The 8950-nt window shown below is 45.5% G+C and overlaps 1 long non-coding RNA gene across 1 annotated transcript; it reads right to left on the bottom strand.

The window, feature by feature from the left end:
- Positions 1 to 763: 763 nt before the first annotated feature.
- LOC133259197 (uncharacterized) lies at positions 764 to 6467 on the bottom strand. The gene is made up of 2 exons (XR_009740305.1): positions 6188 to 6467; positions 764 to 2615 (listed from the first exon to the last, which is right to left on the bottom strand). It is a non-coding gene; the product is annotated as an uncharacterized LOC133259197 (long non-coding RNA).
- Between the last annotated feature and the right edge of the window lie 2483 nt (positions 6468 to 8950).

Below are 8950 nucleotides of genomic sequence, written 5' to 3' on the forward strand. Positions count from 1 at the left end.
CCCTGTGACAACCTAAAAGGGTGGGATGGAGTGGGAGATGAAAGGGGGTTTCAGGAGGGAGAGGACATAAGCATGCCTGTGACTGATTCATGCTGATGTATGGAGAGGCCAACACAATGCTGTAAAGTAATTAGCCTCCAATAATAAAAAAGGAAAAAAAATCTTAAATTTTGGCAACTCTGGATTTTCAGTAGTGATCCCTTCTCCTCTTTGGGGGCTTGTTGCTATTGCTGGTTTTGTTAGTTTATGTGTTTAATGGTTTGTCTGAACTAATTCTACAAAATCTACTTTCTCCAAAGTGTGTTGCCTGGAGGTCACTGCTCAGCTGCCCCTGCCCCCATTGCCTTGTTTTTATTTTTAATCCTGGATTCCAAGAAGTCACAGATGGCTCAGCATAACTTAATGTTCAGCCAGTGACTGGCCAGATTGTAAGTTCTTTGTCCTTTGCTGGTAGATCTGTGTGTAGCTTAGGGAGTGATTTCAAGCGTATACCACGTTCAGCCAGATGCTAGTAGTTCTCATGTGCCCAATCTCATTTTGTAATTAAAAAAAAAAGTAGAAAACATCACTATAAAAATAAATATAAAATATAAACATGAATTGAGAAGTTTCTCACAATATGGAAATTTGTTGCCCCACAATTTATCCAAAAATACAACTATGAAACTCAACGCATTGATTTTGCCAAGGAGAATGTTGTTCTGAAAATTAAGAGGGTGTGACAGAGACTGTATCTTTAAAATAACAGAAGCAGGAATTGATGTGAGTTGTCCAACTACGTTTATAATTATTACAATGAGACTCTAATCAAAAGCGTTCTGACACGCAAGCCACATGAGTTTCTGGCAGCCTAGTTTGTTCTAGGGTAGTAGGCAGGCTTCATTCTTTTTTGAAAGTCCTGTCATTCAATTCTACTTCCTATGGAAATGAATTTCCCACCACTCCACTCTACACAGAGTTTTTTCCTTTTCCTTTCCATCCAGTTCACCCCTGAGTATTTTAGAGTTTTTGAGCAGTCTCCGAAACGGGGCTACCCTTTGTCCTTTGACCTTCCAGCTGGTACAGCAGGTTGTGCTGGACAGAGGGCTCCACTGGTAACTATAAACCCTGGGCTGTATGGCTCTGCTCCTGACACTGAAGACAGAGAAATTAAGGACAGAACTTGAATCTTTCCCTCAGAGTCTGCTTTTGGGTTGATGAGATTTATCTCACATGCAGGGAATTTTTCAAAGAGCTGTCAGAAGCTCCAGGGGCTGAGCCATCCTCGGGGAAGGGTCTTCGCTATGGGACAGCTCTCCACATAGGATACCGGCCCCTGGTTTTGGGACTTTGTGGATTGTTAAGGCTTTTATTTTTCTTGGAGAAACTAGATTTCATGTTACTTTTTGAGTTGCCTTTACTCCTCATCTTGGAGCTGTCTTCGTGTAAAATAGGGGAGAGTCTCCTCTGCATCTGGGGCTTCCCTCATGGCTCAGATGGTAAAGAATCTGTCTGCAGTGTGAGAGACGTGGGTTCGATCCCTGGTCCAGGAAGATCTCTTGGAGAGGGGAATGGCAACCTACTCCGGTATCCTTGCCCGAAGAATCTCATGGACAGAGGAGTCTGGTGAGCTACAGTCCATGGAGTTGCAAAGTGTTGGACATGACTGAGTGACTAACACACAAACACACACACACACATGCACATGCACACACATACACACGTACACAACTCTCTGCATCTGACTGCAGTTGGCTTCACCATGAGCTCTGGTGGTCCATCTGTCAACACCAGCCATTGCTTTGCTGGCTGAGGACTCCAAGCCCTGCGAGGTCCTCGGCCTTCAGTGTCTGTACAAGGCCGGGAAATGAGGCTTACTGTTCCCGGGGGGCCATCCGCTTCCCTGTCCTCTAAATTTTCCCCTAACTCTGGCTTTAGTTTTCAACAAACCTTAGCTGGTAGCCAAGAAAAATACTTTTAAGAATGCCCCTTCAAGACTGAAAGGGACAAGAATCATAAATTTTAAAATAATTATAACGAAGCAGGAAGTCTAATCTTCTGCCCTTGTCTCCGCCTGCCACCTGCACAGGGCCTCTGAGGGTGCCCTCTGTTGCCCCCAGAAGGACATTCCCGGGGCTTGGGCACACGGCATGTGCAGAGGAGGAAAAAATTCTGGCTTTGACTGGAGACCTCTCACTCAAACCTGAGAGGAAAATCTGTGCAGGAGTCTTGGTTCCCCCAAAGGAGAGAAAATGAGAAGGCACTTCCTATCCATTAAAGTATCCAAAACATCGCCGCGGGAAAGTTAAGCTGGTCCAGATGCTAAGTGCGTTAAGTAAAGAAGCTCAGAAACCTTGTAGACTGCCAGAAAAATGTTAGGGTCATACTTCATCTTGGCCGTTTCCAGCTGGTTCTGAGAGCAGGAACAAACTTGCTTGTAAAGATCGAGAGCTAAACTTGGGCCCTGGGAGTCTGGCCCTTTCTCCTCCTTCTGTTCACACAAGGAACATTCTGGAAAAGATATGAGTGGAAATCAAAGAGGTCCAGAGTGCCTCCTCCAGAAGGGAGAGACTTACACCTGGAGGAAGCAGCCCGCTGTCCAGAGACAGCCACCCTTCCAGGTTCCACGTGCCGCCCTGGAAGACAAAAAGCCAAGGAAGCAATAAATCAGTGCAAAGAAGTTTGCTACTTTAAGAAAAATAAAGATCTCAAATATCAACAAATGCATAAGTAATAGCAGAGGCTATTTCTTGCTCCATCAACATTGTAAATAAATTACATGTTAATACCCTGGCCAGTATCATTGACAAAGCACCATATATATACAGGCTGTTTTTGTGCTTAGTTATGTAACTGCATTGCGTGCCATACAGTTGTGTAGCAAGAAAAAAAAAAAAATACTGAAACAAGCTGGAGGTACATTGGAAAAGTATGTGATTGTAAGCAGGCTGTGAGACGCTGTCTCCCAAGCAAGAGTCTGAACTGTGAGGGTGGGTCTAGGTAACCTGTTCCCTTCAAGAGTGTTTTAAAGAAAGTTTAATGCAAAGGCCTGGTGGCTCAGATGGTAATGAATCTGCCTGCAGTGCAGTCGACCCGAGTTTGATCCCTCAGTTGGGAAGATCACTGGAGAAAGGAATGGCAACCCTCTCCAATATTCTTGCCTGGAGAATGCCATGGACAGAGGAGCCTGGTGGGCTACCGTCCATGGGGTTGTAAAGAATTGGACACAACTGAGTGACTAACACTTTCACTTTTCATAATACAAAGGAGTCCCAAGTGAAATAAAACAAACAAACAAACAAAAAAAACAACAACAAAAAACAACAAAAAAACCTCCTCACCATTTGCTTACATTAAGACATCCTAAGTGGAACTTCCCTGGTGGTCCAGTGGTTAAGAATCTGCCTGCCAGTGCAGAAAGCATGGGTTCTATCTCTGATCTGGGAAGATTCCACATGATGTGGAGCAACCAAGCCCATGTGTCACAGCTACTGAAGCTCTTGCACCCGACAGTCTGTCTCTGCAGCAAGAGAAGCCCATGCACGGCAACTAGAGAGCAGCCCCCACTCGCCACAAGTAGAGAAAGCCTACAGGCAGCAGTGAAAACCCAGCACAGCCAAAACTAGATAAAAAATAAAAGATGACTTACTAGGCTATTTATATAGATTGATTTCATTCTCAAGAAATAATCCCTTTAATAATAATGTCATTCTGTTGAATCTACAGGAAGTAGGCTGTGGCTAGAAGCTTTAATTTTTTGTTTTCCTTTGGAAACAAGGGGGATGTTCAGATTGTGTTCTCCTTTCCAGAAAATGTAACTTTGCATTCTTCTTCTTCTCAGGAGAATATTTCTTTCCTTTCCTTTTGAATTTTTTTTAAAGATAGGTAGAGTAGCGTGTGAATGAGTGGGTGAGGTCACTGCAGACAATCTCATGACGGCGTGGTAGGATCCTCGGATTATAAAAGGGACCCGTTTTCCTTGTGGCATGCTGTTTTCATCCTCCTGATGAATGCTTTTCATCAGAAGAAACAACAACCTTGGATTCCTGCCTTAATTGAATTGGTGCTCATGGTGGACTGGATCATGTTCAAGGACAGCAAGATTAGATACTCATTTGTACTTGGATTTTCAAGTGGAGCTTTCTGAGTTCTCTCTGTTCAGTATTCACTACAGTTGAGTGGATTTGGAGGGAGGGAAATCTGTATTGTATTTGTGCAAAATTACAAAATATTAGTGGTCTAGATCTGCTGTTATACTCATACGCTTTCCCTAACTTTTTTTTTATTACCCTTCACATAACTGGAAGGCAAGACAGCTTTCCAATTACAGGGGCCACTGAGAAACACAAACGGCCACTAAGCACCAGCGGGTCCGCACTTCCTGCCATTCCAGTCATCACGCTGCCGTTCAGAAAAGCGCCCACCACTTACTGACGACCACAGATCCCAGGGAAGGGACCAGGGTGTCTGAACCTACTGGCCTGTATGGGGAAGTGAGCCTATGTGGTGAAAATGAGAAAACAAAAAGTATTCATGGTTGAATCTATTGGCCACATTGTTAAGGTCAAAAATCTAACCACCTAGGGCCAGATTCAATAAAAATCTGTCTGGCTGTTATGCCAAGCCATGCAGGCCTGGAAAAATCAATTTTGTCGAACTTGTAAAGTCTTTGCCGGTCAAGGCACAGTCAGAATTCCCCTCTGTTCTTCCTCTCAGATCTGGCTTTGGGGATGCTGGGAGGACCTGGGGTGGCCGGGGGCTGGGGCTCCGTGCGGGTTCTAGGAGATGCTCAGGGAAGAGAAAAGGGGAGAGCACGTGACTGTTGCCCATTGTCACACTGTACATGCACATGCCTAGTATGATCAGGCCTTGTTCATTCATTTTTCCATGTATTCATCGGACACTTGGGGGCTACTCCCGAAGCCAAGTGCTTAGCTCTAGGCTGGGACTATCAAAATGAAAACACACGGCCTGTGTGCCCGACAAGGCCACGTGGTAATGTAGAGTCATGAGGATTCTTTAAAGGGATGCCGAGGACCCAGAGGAGCATCAAAAAAGAGGGTTCTCAGTAAGTCTGGAGGGTAACAACCTGTTCGGAAGTGTATCTCCCAGGAGGGCACAAGTGAGACCAGCCTTGAGGTTTGGATATGGAACAGTGGCCTGGGTAAGGTTGAGCATCTTTGACTGAGAGCATCGGGGACAATAGTGTGGAGTGTGTGTGTGCTCTGAGCTGTGTTTGGATCCATGGGATTGAGGCCCAGCACCCCTGGCAGGTCAACAGACTCTTTCTGGCACTTTTTTCTCCTTCCTTGTCTGGCTCCCCAGGTCACTCTCTCCAGAGTCCTGGGATCATGCCTCTAAGCAACTTCTTGTGTCCAAGTCCTTGCTACAGGGTCACTTTTCATTCAACCTAAGACACAGCATTTCCTACTGTGGGGCCTTGCAGACACACATGGCCGTGCTATCCTCCCCGTTTTCCTGTATCAAATGTACTGGAGTTTGTGGGCATGGGAGGCATATGGTAGAAACAGGTGTCGCGAATGCAGATTAAACTCTGTTTCAGGGCAACGCTGCCTCTGATGGCAGCACACCTGCTCAGCAGAACCCCTGGAGGGAGGACAATTTGCATGGATTTTTAAGACCTGTTCCTGCTGTGGAGGGGTGTGGTGGTGGGTGAGGGAGTGAGAATTTGAGCCAGTCAACATCCAGGTGTGGGGCAGGGAGGACAGGTGTGTGTGTGTGTGTGTGTGTGTGTGTGTGTGTAGGGTTTCCCGCAGTGGAAAATAAGAGGACATTTCAGACTCAGAGTGAAGTCAAAACGCACAATAAGCTCAGAGTGAGGTGTGCCAGTTCAGAAGCCCGTGTGGTCAGCCTCTCAGACTGAGTGAGTCTCCAGTAGGGACTGCAAAAGCAGCTTCCTGTGCTGCAAACGCAAGGCCAGGCAGGGGCCAGGGCCAGCTCCATGGTCTCCCATGCAGAAACAGGGACCCTCGTCCTCCACAGCAGCCCTGTCCCTTGGGTCCTGGGCTGGCTCCCCTTAGAGGCAGCAGGACCATATTCACGTTTCCCGTCTGGGAGGTTGGTACCAGGACAGACCCCGCCCCTGCGAGCAGAAGCTGCCTGCTGGTGGAAAGTCTCGGTCCCCTTGCCACCAAGCGGACAACTGGGCTCCATTAATTTGCCACAGAGGCATAGGCCGGTAACTCACCATGAAGCCAGCAGAGCAGAGAAAATATTTGCCCAAAGATTAACAGGGGAGCCCCTCTGGATTTCCAAAGTGCGGGGCTTGACAAGCTCCAGGCTTTAAACACCTCGGGCCAGACAGGGGAACCACAGGCCAGGCCCATCTATGTGTGTGTCCCTGGCCACACCAGCACCTGGAGGTTCTATGCAGGTGAGGCCTCTGATCACTGAGGATTCTGCTTTGTTAGCAGCGGAACAGACTCTTGCTGCTGCCATGGAAACTGGGCAGGGCCTTGATGAGATGATCCCAGAGGCTGCTCTGCTGACTGAGTCATTGGTCAGCTCTATTGTTCCTGGGGATTCTCGGTGTCTAACTGTGGAAAAACAGAGATTTTCTGCTTCTGGGGAGCCCCCAGGAGACAGTTCCCAAAAGTCCTGACAAGTGCAAAGTGTCTTTCAAGCCTGCTTCCTTTCTTCTGTATTACTTTGTTATTATTTTTTAATTCTAAAAACTTTTTGGAATGAAATATTAAATCCCATAGTACTTTACAATTGTCAAAATCTCACACACGTGAGATAGAATCCTATAATAAACTTTTTTTTCATCCCCTACTCCTATATTGCCCTGCCCTCCTTCCCTGTCCCCATTAGTAACCACTAGTTTGTTCTCCAGATCCTGAGTCTGCTTCTTTTTTGTTTTATTCACCAGTTTGTTGTATTTTTTAGATTCCACAGATAAGCGATATCATACAGTATTTGTCTTTCTCTGGCTTATTTCACTTAGCATAAGTTCACCCATGCTGCTTCAAATGGCAATATTTCATCCAATTTATGGCTAGGTAGTATTCTGCTGCATACATATGTACCACAGTTTCTTTATCTGTTCATCTGTTGATGGACACTTAGGTTGCTTCCGTGTGTTATGTTAGTTGCTCAGTTGTGCCTGATTCTTTGCAATCCCTTGAACTCTAGCCCGCCATGGTCCTCTGTCCATCAGGATTCTCCAGGCAAGAATACTGGAGTGGGTGACCATTTCCTGCTCCAGGGGCTCTTTCCCACCCAGGAATTGAAGCTGGATCTCCTGCATTGCAGGTAGATTCTTTACAGGCTGAGCAGCCAGGGAAGCCCTAGGTTGCTTCCATACTTTAACAATTATAAATAATGCTGCTGTGAACACTGGGGTGTATATATCTTTTTGAATTAGTGTTTGTTTGTTTTTTTTCCAGATACCTAGCCAAGATTGGAATTGCTGGCTTTCAAATTTTGAAAATTGAGGTAGATTTTACATATGTTTATGTTAGCGTAATACAGTATTCTGAATTTCTTGCTATAAGACAGGAGTACACTGGGTTGTTTTGCATTTTCATGTCCTTGGCACCTGACCTTGCACCTTCAGTGTCTCCAACATGAGGAGAAAAGGAGGGAATGATGTCCCTGACCAAAGGCAGGAATTGGGCAATTTTACCTGGTTCTGCAACTAAGTGGCTCTGTAAACTTGACACAGTCATCAAAGCCCTATCGTTTTCCTTTTCTTCATCTTCTGAAGATGGGTAGAGGGTGGGGAGGCGGGTACAGTGTTTGAATGATGACTTCTAAAGCTTCTGTGCTGCTTACAGCAGGATTGATTTTCCACATTCTGATCAGACTTCCTAAACATGTCCTCATGAACTGATTATTGGAAGGGAACCTACAAGTGTATTGAAGAATATGAGATCTCAGAGGAATGACATCATTAGGTAACACCTCCCCTCGGGTCTTCCATGAAGACACTGACAAGCTGGGAGCCAGAAGGGCAATGGTGAGTAACTTAAAACACCTGATCACTGGCTGAAACAGAGGACAGGGCTGCTTTCTGCAGGATCGACTTTGAGTATATGGTTTTAGCGGCTGGGAGGAGAAGCTGGTCCAGGAAATGAGAAAACATAACTTCTTGCATAATTTTAATTTTGATATAATTTTGACATATGTAAAGTATCCAAGCCATATTTTTTCAACTGAACATTTGAGAATAAGTTAAAGATGACTTCATGATGTCCTTTTCCTCCAGGTACTTCAGGAGACCGTTCCTAAGAACCAGGCGCATGTATCCCCTTACATAACCAAAGTACCATGACCAGAATTGGGAGATTCAGCGTTGATATGACACTATTGTTTGGTTTATAACTCAGCTTTGGATGACTAACTGCTAATGTCTGGCATAGCAGTTTCAGTCTCTTGGTCCATAGGCCACACAGGACATTTATTTAGTTATGTCTCTTGAATTTCATTTAATCAGGAACAATTACTCACCATTTTCTGGCTTCCCGACTGTGATATTTTTGAAGGGTCCTGGCTGGATATTGAGTGACTGTCTCTCAGCTTCAAGAGTTAAATTCAGGTTATGCACTTTAGGCAAAAATACCCGCTAAGGTAACGGTGCATCCGACCAGGAGAGATGCAGAGTTGGTGTATTCCATGTTAGGGGCGATCATTTCATCACTCTGTTAAGGTGGTTACTATTTTTGTAAATAGGATCCATGAATTAAATACACTGGTTCAGACCTGGTCCTTCTGATGAACTTCAGCAGAAGAAACGCAGCCTCATGCAACAGCGCCACCTGCTGATAGAAAGGAAGCATTTGTTAGAATTCAAGTCCCTAGATAACGGCTTATATTTTGATGCCTTCCAAACGTTTGTTGTGGTGGTGGTGGTTCTTTAGTCGCTCAGTTGTGTCCTACTCTTTTATGACCCCATAGACTGTAGCCCCCGCCCCCCCCCCCAGGCTCCTCTGTCCATGGGATTGCCCAG

Source organism: Bos javanicus, chromosome 13 (genome assembly GCF_032452875.1).
Source record: "Bos javanicus breed banteng chromosome 13, ARS-OSU_banteng_1.0, whole genome shotgun sequence".
Lineage (NCBI taxonomy): Eukaryota > Metazoa > Chordata > Mammalia > Artiodactyla > Bovidae > Bos > Bos javanicus.